This window comes from Pongo pygmaeus, chromosome 2 (genome assembly GCF_028885625.2).
Source record: "Pongo pygmaeus isolate AG05252 chromosome 2, NHGRI_mPonPyg2-v2.0_pri, whole genome shotgun sequence".
Classification (NCBI taxonomy): Eukaryota; Metazoa; Chordata; class Mammalia; order Primates; family Hominidae; genus Pongo; species Pongo pygmaeus.
In genome coordinates, this window is record NC_085930.1 from 92,656,159 (window position 1) to 92,673,414 (window position 17,256).

Sequence of the window (17,256 nt, forward strand, 5' to 3'; positions counted from 1 at the left end):
AATGCACTGAAAGACACTTCAGATAAATCAAAACAGAATTCCAAAAAGTGTTCAAATAGCTTAGAAGAAGTCTGGGAAAAGAAAACAGAAAAACACAAAGAGAACAAACAGAAAACAAACAAAAATAAAATGGCAGTATAAATTCTAAAATATCAATAATTACATTAAAGTTAAATGGTCTAAATATACCACTTACAATACAGAGAAGAGATTAGCAGAATTGTTTAAAAACCATGACCCAACTATATTCTGTCTATGAGAAGCTCACTTTCAATATAACAATAGAGGAAAGTAAAATAATGGGAAAAGATGTATCATGCAAAATTTAATCAAAGGAAAACAAGAGTAGCTGGTTCTTTGAAAAGGTTAATAAAACTGACAATCTAGCAAGACTGACAAAGAAAAGAGAAAAGACACAAATTACCAATATTGTAACTAGGCAACTTAACTTCCAAATGCATTTTAAAACATTTTTTTCCTCTTCTCTTGGTTTTCAAGATACAACCTTGAAAAACTGCAGAAGCTTTTTCCTCAGCCTAAAAATAGACTCCACGTCCCTCCCTTTTTCACCGTATGTACTCCCTTCACATTTGTCTAACTATATGCTAGTATCTAATTACAGTGCCTTCTTAGAAGTTCCAGGGGCTAATCTTCAGACAGGCAGACTAAGCTTGGAGACCCAGCTGCAAAATTCCAGCGATTACTTCAAGGTGGCTGGTTAAAACCTGGCCATGGCTGCTCAGGAACTTAAAGCATTCAAAGTCCTGAATGAAGTAATAATCAACAATCAAACCAGTGTCCTACAGCCAGTGAAAATATCCTCAGGAATAAAGAAGAAGTAAAGATATTCCCAGATGTCTTGACTCACCATCCAGGTAGACTGAGACCCAAGATAGCTACCAGAACAAGACACACAGATATTATACTTAGTGCAATTCTTGCATGCCTTCCTTATCAAGTTTTCCCTTTTTAAACCCCTGCCTTCCCTCAAAATCAAAGTGATTGCTTTGGGTGGGAATCTGACCATTTCCCCTTTACTGGTTTTGGTTAGTAAAATGACTTTCTTTCTACCAGACCTCACTCTTGTTAACTGGACTCTGTAAACAATGGGCATCTGGACCTGCATTTTGTTACAATATCAGGAATGAAAGAGGAGATATCACTATTGACCCTGTAGACATCAAAAGGGTAATAAATAAATGCCATGAACAACTCTACACACATAAATTTGACAACTTAGATGAAATGGGCCACTTCCTCAAAAACACAAATTCCTACCATTCACCTATCATGAAATAGATAATATTTAAAAGCCCATAACTATTAAAAATTGAATTAATCATTTAAAAACTCCCTGAAAATAAATATTTAGGCCCAGATGGCTTCACTGGAGAATTTTACCAAACATTTGTTTACCAAACAAATTCTTTGTTTACCAAAAAAATTCTTTGTTTACCAAACAAGAATTAATAGGAGTTTTATACAGTCTCTTCCAGAAAATAGGAGAGAACACTTCACAATTCATTTTAGGAAGCTGGTATTACTCAGATGTGACAAACAGAAAAAACAGTGCAAAAAAGAAAAATACATACCATAACCATCATAAATAGAGACACAACAATCCTTAACAAACTATTATCAAACAGAATTCAGGCTAAAAGAAAAATATACCATGACGAAATGGAGTCTAGTCCAGCAAGGCAAGGCTGGTTCCACCACTCCTATTCAACATAGTGCAGGAAGTTCTAATCAATGCAGTAAGGCAAGAAAGGGAAATAAAAGGCATACAGATGGAAAGAAAGAAAACAGTTAATATTTGCTGATGACATGATTTTCTACACAGAAAACCCTAAGTGATCTACAAAGACAAAAAAACACAAAACCAACTCTTAAAACTGGTAAGTGGCTGGGTGTAGTGACTGATAACTGTCATCCCAACACAATGGGAGGCCGAGGCAGGAGGATTGCTGGAGCCTAGGAGTTCAAGACCAGCCTGGGAAATATGGAGAGACCTCATCTCTCCTCAACAACAACAAATGAACCAGGCCTGGTGGTGTATGCCTGTCATCCCAGCTACTTAGGAGACTGAGGCAGGAGGATGGCTGGAGCTCAGGAGGTTGAGGCTACAGAAGGTTGTGTTTGTGCCAAAACCTGTGTGCCACTGCATTCCAACCTGGGTGGCAGAGTGAGACCCTATCTCAAACAAACAAATGAAAAACTAATAATTGAGTTCATTAAGGTGGCAGGATATGAGATAAACATTTAAATTATCAATTGTATTTCTTTATACTAGCAATGAATCTGTGGACACAAATTTTAAAAATATAGTACAATTTGCCTTAGCTCAAAAATATGAAATACTTACATGAAATAAATCCAATAAAACATTTATAGAACTTGTTTGTTGAAAACTATATAATGTTGATGAAATACATTTTAAATATCTAAATAAATGGAGAAAAATATTATGTTCATGATTTGACAGTCACAGCGTAGTAAAGATACCAATTCTTCCCAAATTGATATACAGGTTTAAAGCAGTTCCTATCAAAAATCTCAGTATGATTTTTTCATATATATATGAGATTATTCTAAAATTCATACAGAAACAAAGGAACTAGAGTAGCTAAAACAATATTGAAAAGGAAATAATAAAATGGGAGCAATCAGTCTACCCAGTTTCAAGACTTACTTCATAGTTACTATGTGGCTATCCATGGAGTGACAGAAACATAGATCAATGGAACAGAATAAAGAACCCTTCTTTTAGAAGAAGAAAGCATTAGAGAAAAATCTTTGGAATCTCTGGCTAGGGAAAGAGTTCTTAGATTTGACATAAACACAATCCATAACAGGAAAAAAAGTGATATATTGGTGATATATTGGACTATATCAGAATTAAAACTTTTGCTTTTGCACCGTGGAGTTTTTTTTTTTTTTTTTCTTTTTTGAGACAGTGTCTCACTCAGTTCCCCAAGCTGGAGGGCAGTGGCACGATCTCGGCTCACTGCAACTTCTGCCTCCCAGGTTCAAGTGATTCTCCTGCCTGAGGCTCTGGAATAGCTGGGACTACAGGTGCATGCCACTGTGGCTGGCTAATTTTTGTATTTTTTTTTCTTTTTAGCTCAGACTGGCTTTTGCTGTGTTGGCCAGGTCTCAAACTCCTGACCTCAAAAGATCCACCCTCCTCGGCCTCCCAAATGCTGGGATTACAGGTGTGAGCCACCACGCCTGGCTTAATACCCTTTTAAGAGAATGAAAAGAATAACTACAGGCTGGAAGAAAATATTTGCAAACTACATATCTGACAAAGGACTAGTATTTAAAATACATAAAGAATTTTCAAACTCAACAGTAAAAAATCCAAGCAACTCAATTAGAAAATAGGTAAAAGTCATGGCCAGACATTTTACTGAAGAGGTTACACAGATGGCAAATAAGCACATGAAAAGATGTTCAACAGTATTAGCCATCAGGGAAATGCAAATCAAAACCACAATGAGTTATCACTATGAACATATTGAAATAGCTAAAATAAAAGGTAATGATAACACCAAATTCTGGTGAGGATGCAGAGAAATTGTGTTACTGGTGAGAATGTAAAATGTTATAGCCACTCTAGAAAATGGTTTGGCAGTTTCTTACAAAATTAAACATGCACTTATTATACTCCTGGGCATTTATCCCAAGTAAACAAAAGCTTATGTTCACACCAAAACCCACACATGAATTTTCATAGAGCTTTATCTGTAATAGCCCCAAACTGGACACAACTCAGATGTCCTTTATTGGGTGAATGGTTAAGCAAACTGTGGCCCATCCATACCATCGAATACTACTCAGCAATGAATTATTAATACATGAAACTACTTGACTGAATCTTCAGGGAATAGATTAAAGGGGGAAAAAAACAATACCAAAAGATTACACACTGTATGACTCCACTTGTATAACATTTTTGAAATGAAAAAATTATATAAATGGAGTACAGATTCGTGGTTAAAAGTTAAGAAGGGGTGGAGTGGGAGGGAAGTGGGTGTGGCTATTAAAGAGCAACAAGAGGATCCCTGTGATGGACACATTCTGTGTTTTGACTGTGTCATTGTCAATATCTTGGTTTTGTTACTGTGTAATAGTTTTCCAAGATGTTACCATTGAAGGGAATTGGATAAAGGGCATATAGACCCTCTCTGTATTTTTTTCTTACAGGCTTCATGTGAGTCTACAATTATTTCAAATAAAAAATGTTAGTTAAAAAAGGGGAGGGGAATATGAACAAAAATAATAGAGGAGAAGTTCACAGAATATAATTGTAGAAGCTGCCTTAAAAGGCCAGGGACTGATTTAAAAGGGGAGAGAAATGGTAAAATCTAAACTGAGATTCTAGAAAGTGTCAGGAATTCATGGCACTGTAAATGTATGAAAGTGGGAATGAAGGAATATTAAAAGAACATTGAAAGAATAACAAATAACTGCTCATCAGTCCCCAGAGTTCTTGCCCAACCTGCATAGCCTGGGAACTGCCTCTCCCAACTGCCTCCCTCCCTACTTCCCCAGGAGGAAGACTGGAGGGGTTGGACCAACTACAGGGGTGTGACTGGAGTCACCATGCATAGCTGAGGACAGGTATAGTGATGAAAGTGGGGGCTTAAGTGAAAGACAATATGATGGGGCTTCTGCTCTTTCCCATACTTAAGTCTCAGAACAATGGCACCCAGGCTTATACCCCTAAGGCAGGAGATTGAAAGGTATCTTTCTGGGGAATTTGACCAGCCCAAGGAAAGAGACCTAGAAATATCAACAACCAGAGCTTTTCTAAGCCAATCTTTCTAGAATTGTGTTGTCTAATATGGTAGCCACTAGCAACATTTATGGCTACTGAGCATTCAGACTAATCAGGTTAGTCTGATTTGAGATGGGCCTTAAATGTAAAGTACACCCTGAATTTTGAATGCTTAGCATAAAATCTCTTATAAACTTTTATTAACATGTTGAAATAATATTTTTGATATATTGGGTTAAGTAAAAGCTATTATTAAAATAGTTTTTAAAATGAATAAGAGACTGAATTTCTTCCAGATTGAAAACAGGAAAAACAACTTTTATGGTGCCTCTGTGCTTTATTATTATTATTATTATTAATTGATCTAAAGCAGCACGTTATCAACACAAAGGGAGTGATTAGCCAGGAAGGAGAAAAAATAGTTGTGACCACATATATATGACATACCTGATGTATCTCTTTCTTGCTGGTTTCTATTGAAATTGTTTTTTTAAAAGGCACAATCTGCGGAATGACAGTAGGCGAGTTATCTGGGCATCCCTATGTATTTCATCCTCCCAAGTTTCTGTTAAATTTGTTACTTTGGGTGAGAGTGACACAGACGTTGGGCATGGCAAGGAGGTTCTTTATGTATCAGTAGGAGTGCCTCCAATATGTTTTGGGTTGTCCAGTGAGTCATTCTGTCTGGATCGGAATCCAAGATCTGCAACTTAGTAACTGTGATTTAGGTCAAGTAATTTAACTCTCTTTGCCTCTGTTTCCTCATTGGTAAAACAGGAATCAAAACAATAGAACTCTTTTTTTTCTTTTTATCTATTCTTATACAATGTATTCTTATACAATTAGATATAAAGTACAAAAAGATAAAAAGTCCAGTGAGTCATTCTGTCTGGATCGGAATCCAAGATCTGCAACTTAGTAACTGTGATTTAGGTCAAGTAATTTAACTCTCTTTGCCTCTGTTTCCTCATTGGTAAAACAGGAATCAAAACAATAGAATTCTTTTTTTTTCTTTTTATCTAATTGTATTCTTATACAATTAGATAAAAAGTACAAAATAATAATACTTTTAAGTTCATTGTGAAGATTGCATACTTTAATGTGGGGGAAAAAATGCTTAGATGGTGCCCAGCACATAGTGAGCATTATATAAATGCTGCCTATTATTATTATTATTACTTGGGGCTAAGGGCTCTAGTATTATCTCTGATCCTTAGGCCAGCTTTTAAGGTAAGTAGTGTTGTTATCTAAGATTCTGAGGCTTAGAGAAGAAGCTGCTCAACTGGGCTACAAAGTCACTTCAAAAACCTGCGATTTTTTTCCATTATACAATCATGTCTCATAAATCTTAGTGCCCTATTGCTGAAAGAAGCCTTTTAGATCATCCTAGGAGGTTTCTGAACTTGTCTGCAGAGTGAGTGGTTAAGGGTTGGGCTCTGGGGTCCAAAAAAATCGCGTTTGAATCCTAACCCATCACTCAGAGCAGCTGGGTGGTCTTGGACAAATTCTTCAACTGCTTTTCTCTAATGTGGTGTCTCCCTCATAGGTTGTTAAGACGAAAAAATGAGATAATGTATGAAAAGTTCTTGGCATACTAAGTGTTCCATAATTATTAATTTTTATGATTATGGTTTTATGGTAAATATGAACTAAGTCTGAAGCTAGTGGCAGAGGTACAACTGGAACTCTGGCAGGTCTTTTTATTCAGTGCTCTCTCTTCTCCATTTTGCTATCTAATTAGTTAGTTTTCATTTATCCTTTTAGAGCCTACATTTATAAAGTCAGGGGTGTTAGTGAAGATTTTAGAAGAACATTTTCCAAGAGTTTTTTTAAACTGCCAAGTCCAGAGATTTAGGATATACCTTGGTGCTGAAGTAATTGGCTCTCTTAGTCTTGCATTAGAAGAAGTTCTCTTTCAGAGTATAAGGTTGAGAACCATGGGAAGAACTCTCACATTTTAGTAATTGCTTCATGGAATAACTTACCTCCTAAAACCATATGTTTTTCAGCTTCAACTCATTCCTTTCCTTTCTGTGCCATTTTGAGAATCTCCTCATTATATATAATCACAATCTTATGTTCTGAGTTTCTCTTTTTAACTATTTCCTCAAGTGCCATCACTTATTAATATTTTCTTTTCTGTTTATCAACTAGTTGGGGAAGTGGTATGCTTGTTAGTACTGATGAGTTTCTTAGGAAAATACAGAAATAATTTAATCTTAAAGGTTTTCTATCTGTCAGAGAATCTGTCATAAAAGATGCCTGAAGCAAGCTGTGCAGTATTTACTGCCCTTATATCACACCTACACACAGTTCACGATTGGAGATTAATTCAGAAATTCTTATTAATATGTTAAGCTAAGGACAAGGATGAGATGTTTTAATACCTCCATAAATGCAACATTTGTTGTGTGTGTGTGTGTGTGTGTGTGAATTGGATTGCTTTGCTGTGAACAAGACAGATCTCTACTTTGCTCTAATATCGATAATGTAGGTGTCTTCCAAATTTCTTTTAAATTGATTTCTCCTATTCCCGATAGTTAGCCAGATAGGCCATATTATAGCTTTTTGCTCTCCTAATGTGGAAGAAACCAAAGGACTAATAGTTTTTCCAAAATAACTGAAAGAACATTAGGATATGGAATTGCAAATATATTTCCATTTTGTCATAAAGAAGCTTAATATTTTTCCCTGTTACTTAGACATTAATTAAAACTGTGACATTTCTCTTATTTTTACTAGCACCAGAATAAGAAAGGTAAATATTTTGTTACAAGAATCTTATTCTCTGAGAGAAATCTCTAATGGTACCTTATATTTCACTTACCACTCTCTTCTTTTGGTTTATCTGGTGCTTCTGTTTGGTTATTGGGCTGCTTTACAATGAAAATCATGCTAAACTTTTCAGCTACTTTTTTGACTTCTTTCCTCTCAACCTGGAGACTAGAGAAAAGTGAGTGTAGGGAAGGAAAAATAATTTTCTCTTTACCCTTTATGGTCCTTAGGTTGGGATAGACCCAGAAACAAGAGAAAAACAAACAGAAGTTAAAAATGTGTGTATCTCATGTACACATGGAGATACCCAGAGATATGAATAAATCTCAAAGAGGTGGCTTTGAGATCAGGCTCAAATACCATTGTCCACTGAAACAAAAAAAAGAAGGGTATGGGGGATAGTCAGTTGTGGAGGGATGCCCGGGAAAAGTATGGTAAACATGAGTAAGGTTTGTTATGCAGATTTAAGTTGGTGTCTTCTCCATTGGTAAGAGTCTCTAGTGATTTGGTCATCCTTCTCTTCCTGGTACAGAGAGGGAGACACCCTTATGAATAGAAATTTGCTTTATAGATGTAAATTCCTTTTACAAAAAGGTAACTTCTATTCTGTTTTCAGATCTTCTCCTGTAGCTGCAGTCTCTCAAAATAATCAGCTCAAAATAATCCTTATGCTAAAGAAGCATGTTGTGGGGAGGCATATTCTGGTCTACCAAGTTTCAATTCTTCCCTCCTTCTAATGAAGCCCAAGTTGAACCAGGAAAGCTTTATATTCTTCATCCATCTGACAATCAGAAGTTATTAAGTGCTTTCCATCCAGCACCATGTTAGGTACCACGAATACTACAAAAAGCACATTGGAAAATTCTCAGATCTCAAGAAACTTGAGATCTCTTTTCCTTGTTTTCTTTTACTTTTTTCCCCTCTTCTAATAACTTTCCAAATAATTTGAGGCTGTTTACTAAATTAAAGGTAGTCTACAAATAATAGAACCATTAATCATGAAAGAGAAACATGACCATCTTTAGTAGTATAAGTTGGTAGGCCCATGGAATAAACTAAATTTGGTTGTAGGTATCCAGCAACTAAGAAGAAAGGGAATTATTTGGCTTATGTAACATTCCTTGTCTGACCAGAGAAAGCATTCCAGTTTTTCCATGCAGGTGAAATCTCTCTGTGATCAAACCCAAAGGGGTAATTTATTGGTTACAAAGTAAATATTGACTTTGGTGTGGTTTTCAAACACGGGAGTAGGTGTTGGGAGGTAAGGGTGCAGGCATGGATCATATCTATCTTTACTATGGTGTTTCTGGAGTTTGGCACAGTGCCTGGCTCATAGTAGGTGCTTGTCATATAGTTGTTAGATTTAATTGAGCTATGCAGTAGATCATTTTGCATTGACTTTTGATAACAATGATAAAGTGCTGTATACTCCATGCCTTTGAATATTGTTGTGTCTCTCTCAAGAAAGCCATTATTCCATCCCTTGTTCTCCTCCTTCTCATCCTTCAGGTCTCAGGTTTAATTTAAGTTCCTTTGTTTTAGTATCTCTTAGAGTGATCTGCTCCTTTGTTTTTGTTTGTTTGTTTGTTTGTTTGTTTTGAGACAGTATTTCACTCCTGTTGCCCAGGCTGGAGTGCAATGGCACGATCTCGGCTCACTGCAACCTCTGTCTTCCGGGTACAAGTGAATCTCCTGCCTCAGTCTCCCGAGTGGCTGGGATTACAGGCACCCGCCACCATGCCCGGCTAATTTTTGTATTTTTAGTAGAGACGGGTTTTTGCCATGTTGGCCAGGCTGGTCTCAAACTCCCGACCTCAGGTGATCCACCCACCTCACCTCCCAGCGTGCTGGGATTACAGGCATGAGCCACCATGCCTAGCCTGCTCCTTTCTTTTAGAGCTATTCCCTGAGTTTCAAAGGTTTCACTTCCTATGGGAGCCTTTGACTCATGCCCATCTCCTCCAATAGCTTCCAGGAGGATTAGGTCACCTTTGTACCCTAGCCCCTAGCATATGTGCCTGGCACATATAACAAAGTATAAATACTTTGTTAAATGAACAAAAGTAATTAATTACTGAACAATGTAGAGAGTTGTGCTTTTAATGAGCTTTGAATGAAAATTGAATAATGGATTAAAATGAAAGTAAGGTTAAACATAATAATAATGATGACAATGATAATGATGATAAAAAAGGTGAATTCTAATCATGTGCCAGGTTCTTTACATAAACTATCTCACTGAATCCCCCTAATAACTTAATGAGGAAGCCAAAGTTATTATCCTTATTTTACCAAATAGGAAAATGAGCATGGAGAAGACTGATGATTACTTGTGTACAATCATGCACCTGTTTGGTTGGTAGAGCCCAGGATTCAAACCCGTGTCCTTAACCACTACGCAAAATATACCCCTATGCTATTTTACTAAAGCATTCTCAAGTCCACAATCTGGAGGAACAGAATTATCTGTCCTCATGTGTCCTGAGTAGTGTGACAAGTTACCCTGTGACAACCCAAAATAGCAACAGTCCCCCATCATTTCACAGTGAGGTTTCAGCCTTGCTTCTGTCCAGGAACAGAAAATGTAGCACCAGAGGCCATATGATTCTTTCCTTTCACTATCAGTGGGGCTGGAGAGAGATGTTCTTATCACCCATCCCATTTTAGTGCACAGCCCCCTAGCTGAACGCCCTTTGCTGCAGTTTCATTTATAAGGAGTATCACATACTTCATTTGTTCATTTGAAAACCCGATGTTTATTGCAGTGCAGAGCAGCCACATTATTATAAGTACTTACTCAGACAAATTAAATGATTCAGTGTAGTAGCTCTGAAAAGTCTAATTTCCATGTGTGGAATCATGTTTATCAACACTCAAATTCAAAGGCACAAAATAGCATATTTATATTGGTAACTTGTTCATAACATTCCTTTTCTACCTTGCTCGTTTTATTGTTAGAAACCAATCCAAATCCCATTTTTAGGATGACACGTACGAAAGGATGATATTCAACTACTGTAACTGTGATGGAGGCCGAGCAATGAGAGCAAATCCAGCACACTACTGGTGCCTCCTGCCTTCTAGTTTCTTGTATTGGGATTTGGGGATGGCCAGATTTTTCTCTGAAGGTTTGGTTGTTTCTTTTTAAACATACAATATTGACCCAGGAGGAAGCATTCAGGTCACTTTGGGCTTTCACTTCATGATTACTGAACTTTCCTGCAAACTTTTTTGCCTTCACAGACTCTCTCTCCAGGAAGAGAAGGAACATGCTTCACAATTCTAGCCCCTTTCAAGAATGACCTCCTTGGCTCAATGAGGATCTTGCAGTTATTAGCAGCAAAAATGAATTATCCTAAAGCAAACTCTTTTTTTTTAAGCAAAGGTTTCATTTTGTGGGGGGAAAGCCTAATCTCAAGTCCTAGAACATGGAAGGTTAATGACCAACTTGCTTTAAAGAGAAAAATATGACAAGCAAAATTGCCAAGTCTGCTGAAGAACTAATCAAGCATATTGTTCCCTTGATTCTAGAAAATTGCAATGCACTTTTAAAAGGTTGAAAAGATGTCCATGGTGTACTCTTGGTTTACTTTGTCTGTAAATGTGTGTTCCTGTGTCCTGTAGTGTCGGTGGTTCCAGGGCCAGTGGGCATGTGGTGAAGACCATGGCTGCTTGTGGTCTTCTGGTGTTCCCCTGGCAGAGAGCTCCTTGTCATTCCAAATGACAGATGGTTCCCTCTGCAGGCTGAACTGAAATTCAGCCCTCCACGCTGAGACAGTCTGGGAGGAATCACCAATGGTCACGCTGATTGTTAAAACATAGTTTTGAGTTTCATCCTTAAAAAACTAACCTCGACCAGCCTGACCAACCTGGAGAAACCCCGTCTCTACTAAAAATACAAAATTAGCCAGGCGTGGTGGTGCGCACCTATAATCCTAGCTACTTGGAAGGCTGAGGCAGGAGAATCGCTTGAACCTGGGAGGCGGAGATTGCAGTGAGCCGAGATTGTGCCATTGCACTGCAGCCTGGGCAACAAGTGTGAAACTCCATCTCAAAAAAAGAAAAGCAAAAAAAAAAAAAAAAAAAAACAAAAAAAGTAACCTCATCTATCCCCATCTATGATTAGCAATTAGCTTAAGTGCAGTCCAGAACTGGTAACTCCCTTCCTTCCTTCCTTCCTTCCTTCCATCCCTTCGTCCCTCCTTCCCTTTCCTCCTTCCTTTACTCCCAGAAAACAAAAAAGTACAGATGAGCACAAAAACTAGTGTAATGATCATCTATACTCTCACTATCCCAAAACGAGTATCTGTTTTTGTTTGGTCAGATTTGCTTCCAGTGTTGTTTTTTTCCTTTTTAAAGAAGTTATTGATAAAACTAAATCATTTTCACCAATAATGTCCTGTCCTTCCCTGCACCCTCCACTTTCTTTGCTGCCTGTACCCCTGCATAAAACTCCCTACCATAAATTTGGGATGTATTTGACTAGTCCATTGTTTATACTTTCACATACATGTATGTGTATTCACAGCAGCAGTCCCCAACTTTTTGGCACCAGGGACTGGTTTTGTGGAAGATAATTTTTCCATGGATGGGGAGTGGGGGGTATTGTTTTGGGATGAGACTGTTCCACCTCAGATCATCGGGCATTAGGATCTCATCATAAGGAACAGGCAGCCTAGATCCCTCGCATGCACAGTTCACAGTAGGGTTCCTGCTCCTATGAGAACCTAATGTCCCCACTGATCTGACAGGAGGTGGAGCTCAGGCGGTAATGCTCGCTTGCCTGCTACGCACCTCCTGCTGTGTGGCCTGGTTCCTAACAGGCCACAGATTGGTACTGGTCTGCCGCCTGGGGGTTGGGGACCCCGACCTACAATGAATACATTGTATGTTTAACATTTTCCTTTGTGTTACTTTTCTGCCCATGACATTTATGGAACATCCACACTGATGCCTATAAAACCAATCTATTCTTTTTAACAGCCATATGTCCTTTAATCATATAAATATAGCATATTTTATTTACCAATTTGCTTTTAAGGGTGACTTTTAGGTCATTTCCAAGTTTTGTTATACTGAAAAAGGTGCTGCAATAATTATTTTAGTATATGTCCCCTTATATGTATGTTTCTTAGCCCTGGTATACCCCCCAAGAAGAGTTACTATGCCATGGCATATGTGTAGTGTCACTTTTGATAATACAGTAAAATTGCTCAATAGAATAATATACCAATTCATGATTCTGCTGCAAGTAAACTAGAATAATATGCTATTTTTTCTCGTATCTTGGACAACACTGAATTGTGTCAGTCTTTTTCATATTAACTAGTCTGATAGAAATAAAGTAGAATCCCATTATTTTCATTTGCATTTTCCTCATGTTTAGTGAGAGTATTAGTCAGTTTTCATGCTGCTGATAAAGACATACTGGAAACTGGGCAATTTACAACAGAAAGAAGTTTAATGGACTTACAGTTCCATGTAGATGGGGTGGCCTCACAATCATGGCAGAAGGCAAGGAGGAGCAAGTCACATCTTACATGGATGGCAGCAGACAAATAGAGAGCTTGTGCAGAGAGACTTCCATGTTTTAAACCATCAGATCTCTTGAGACTTATTCACTCTCATGAGAACAGCATGGGAGAGACCCACCCCCATGATTCAATTACCTCCCACCAGGTTCCTCCCATGATACATGGGAATTGTGGGAGTTACAATTCAAGGTGAGACTTGGGTGGGGACACAGCCAAACCATATCATTGAGGTTGAGCTGCTTTTCTTATGTCCATGGTCCATTGTTCTTTCTTTGAATCACTATTTAAAAAAATATTTATTTGTTTACCTTTTTCTTTTTGTTGATTTTAGGAGTTCCTTATATATTCTGGTTACTTATTCCCTGTCTGTTAAACATGTTGCTAATATCTTTGGCTGGTCTGGCATTTGAGAAGATAATTTACTCAGATGATCAGTACAGTTAAGTTGTTTCGGTTTCTAATTTAATTCTATGTACTATCAAGAAGTCAGGCATATCTCTACCTGCAATCTATTGCAAATCCTTTTGGATCTTCTTTCAAAATATTTCGCATAGGACTGACCAGTTTTCACTATCCTGTGTGCTACCTGGCTAGCACCTTTATTCACCAGGATAACTGCAGGAGCCTCCTAAGTGGCCTTGTTCTTCAGTTTATTCTTACCAAATAGCCAGACAGAGCTTATTAAACTGTAAGTCAGATCTTGGTTCACCTCTGCTCAGAACTAGGCAATGGCTTCCCACCTTGCTCCAAGTAAAAGCCTAAGTTCTTAGAGTGGCCCATAAGGTCTAGTACCCTCCAGCTCCTTGTCATCACTCTGACCTGGTTTCCTGCCACTATCCCCTGGCTATTCCAGCCACACTGGCCTCCCTGCTGTTCTAACATACAAACGTGCACCTGCCTGGGACGTTTGTACTTTCTGTTCCCTCTGCCTAGAATTTCTTCATCCAGAGCCATCATCATGGCTGTCCCCTGCACCTCAAATCTTCCCTGAGACATTACCTTTTCAGTGAGAACTTTCCTGATCTCCTTGCTCAAAAATGCAACAATCTCCCCAAACACACTGTATTGATTTCCTAGGGTGGCAGTAACTAAGTACCATATACTGAGTGGCTTAAAACAACCGAAATTTATTGTCTCATAGTTCTGGGGGCTACAAGTCTGAAATCAAAGTGTCACCAGGGCCATGCTCCCTCTGAAATCTGCAGGGGAATATTTCTTTGCCTCTTCCTAACTTCTGGTTATTTGCTGGCAATCCTTGGTTTGCAGCTACATAACTCCAATCTCTGCCTTTGTTCTCACATGGCGTTCCTTCTCCCCTGTGTCTCTGTGTCTTCACGTGGTCATCCTCTTATATCCAATCATATTGGATGAGAGGCCTGCCCACTGAACTACAGTATGGCTTCATCTTAACTTAAATAATTATATCTGTATCAATCCTATTACCAAATAAGGTCACATTCTAAGTACTGAGGGTTAGGACTTCAACATATCTTTTTTCCTGATGGGGAGGGGCTGGGGGAACAGAATTCAACCCATAGTACTCACCATCTCCCTTCCTACTTTGTGTTTCTCCAGAGTCCTTAGAACTATTTAACCAATCATGTATTTTACATATGTATTTTGTTTGTTTGTCTCCTCTACCAGAAGGTAGGCAGCATGATGGCCCGATCTTGGACTATTATGTTCACTGCTATAGGGAATAGTGCCTGACACCTTAGTAGAATCTCAATAAATACTTGTTAAATGAATGATCATCTGCTTTCAATTACTACGTTGAGCTGACCATGTAACATGATGTAGGCCAAGATTATTAGATTAAAAAGGGAAACAATTACCTCTAAATGAGATCCTAGGGAATGAATTGGTGTTTATGATATTTTTATTTCAAAGAAGTGTACATGAAGGAAACCCAGAGGTAGAGGTCAGAGCAGTGAGGAACCAGCCAGTTGGGGGATTAGTGCATTGTCATTGAGTGATTTATGAGCAGCAAGGTCTCAATAGCCTCCCTGTCACTTGTCCACTTTGGGGTTATCCCTGCAAGTAAGGTGGGTCATGGGGCTTTCACTTTGCCCTAGCATCCAACATGTGCCAGAAACTGTGCTTGATACTTTATTCTCATTTAGAAAAAAAAAAATCCTCTTCATAAATGTACCCTTCAAATATTATTATACCCCTTTGATAGAGATGGACAGTGAGGCTCAGTGAAGTTGAGCAGCTACATAGGACACAGAAGTAAACACATTACTAGGATTCAAACTCAGGCCAGTGGGACCAAAAAACCCCATGTTCCTTTGCTTGTCAGATTCCTTCAGATTCTGTGGACACCAGAGTTTCAAGGGAAAGTGAATAAACTGGCCCACACAGGACGCTTCAGACAGATGACTTGGCATAGACCACCAGAAAACCAGAGAAAGACTCTTCCCGCCAGACTCATGGGTCAGCCTCATCTTTTTGCAAAATGGAAAGCCCCAGTGCCAGGACTTTCCAGTTCTTGAGGAGGATCAGATGATGTGGCTGAAATAACCCTGGACTAGGAATCAGAAATGAATAATTAAGGCATGGTTCTGCCCCTCTTCTTGTGTGATCATGTATGAACCACTTATACCCTTTTGAACCACAGTCTCCCATGTACAGACTAATGACAATGCCTGCAAAAATCACATATGTGTACCTTCATTCTGCCCTTTTAACAATATCTGTGTGGCAATGCTCAGTATTCATGGTGAACGTTCCTAATGAAATTGTACCTAGAGCCATCTGGATCACTGCTGAAATAATCATCTGAATTTCTCGTCCTTGGTGTAGGTATCCTAGGAATATCTTGCCTGCTTAGACCCTCTATAAAAGCTCTGTGCATCCTGCCACTGAGGACTCTGAAGAGGTAGCAGTCTTCTGAAAGGTAGGTTTACTTAATTTTGATTTTTTTTTCAAAGAGTTTGAAATAATTGACCTGCTATGAGTATCCTTATAATAGTAGTAATGTTCCTATGTACATGTAAAATAGAACTTTCAAAATGGTAAAATTTCAGGGCTAGATTCCCTTGGAGAATTTACCGTCTTTTGACTTCTATTTGTAGCTGCCATTTTAAAAATTGGGGTATAAATATTATGTCAGTTAAATAAAAGAATGATGACTTCACTTTCTGAAGAAAGCATTCCCCTTCTTTTCCATGAAATGTAGCTTACCTGTTACCTGACTGACATGCCATTATATTATCCTCCCCACAGCAGTTACACATATTTAATAATTTTTATGTGTAAAAAGTAAGGTTAAACAGCTACAAAGTCAAGTTGTTATGTTTTGCATGACTTTGAGAATGCTAGTGGAATGGAAATGAAGTTAGGAGCAGCAGAAGGAGGCTCTGGTGAAACAGATCTCCTTCAGTGGCATGGTACAATTCGTGGTCAGAGGAAGTCCTAGGGCATATGCTGGGACAGACAGTGAAGGGTAGGTCTTACAAAGAGGCTTTATGTTACAGTAAAATAATCACTTATCTGTATGCATCTTTGAATGATTTCACCGGATATGTTGAATATGTATTTTTAAAAATAGCAGCAAAGGGCCTCTAATCCCAGCACTTTGGGAGGCCGAGATGGGTGGATCCACTTGAGGTCAGGAGTTTGAGACCAGCCTGGCCAATATGGTGAAACCCTGTCTCTACCAAAAATACAAAAATTAGCCAGACATGGTGGCGAGTGCCTGTAATCCCAGCTACTCAGGAGGCTGAGGCAGGAGAATTCCTTGAACCCAGGAGGTGGAGGTTGCAGTGAGCCAAGATCGTGCCATTGCACTCCAACCTAGGCGACAGAGTGAGACCCTGCCACACACACACAAAAAAACCATAATAATAATAATAATAGCAAGAAAGTAGGAGCAATGCACTACTCTGGTAATCTCTAGCATGTCGTCAGGGGACTGTGCTCATGTAACCCCTCCCTAGGACTCGCATTTACTCCTCTCCTTTTCTGTCACCTCATCTCATCTTTACTCCTTTAACAATATCTCTCATTGCCAGGTCTCAGACAATTTAACATGTATAATAAATATGTATATTGAATAATCCTATGTGCCAGAACACAGAGATACTATACTCCTTTTCCTGCTTCCAGTTAAGTCCCAGTTTCCTGTATCCACTTTACAACGTCAGCCAGCTCATCCTTCAT

General features: G+C 38.5%; 1 protein-coding gene across 21 annotated transcripts in view; it reads left to right on the plus strand.

The window, feature by feature from the left end:
* FHIT (fragile histidine triad diadenosine triphosphatase) overlaps positions 1-17,256 on the plus strand; it is a 1,508,090-nt gene that overhangs the window by 414,182 nt on the left and 1,076,652 nt on the right. For all 21 annotated transcript variants that reach the window (XM_054479715.2, XM_063661901.1, XM_063661894.1 and 18 more), the window contains one exon: positions 15,898-15,991. The gene's annotated coding sequence lies outside the window, so the exon portion shown is untranslated. The remainder of the gene's footprint in view (positions 1-15,897; positions 15,992-17,256) is intronic.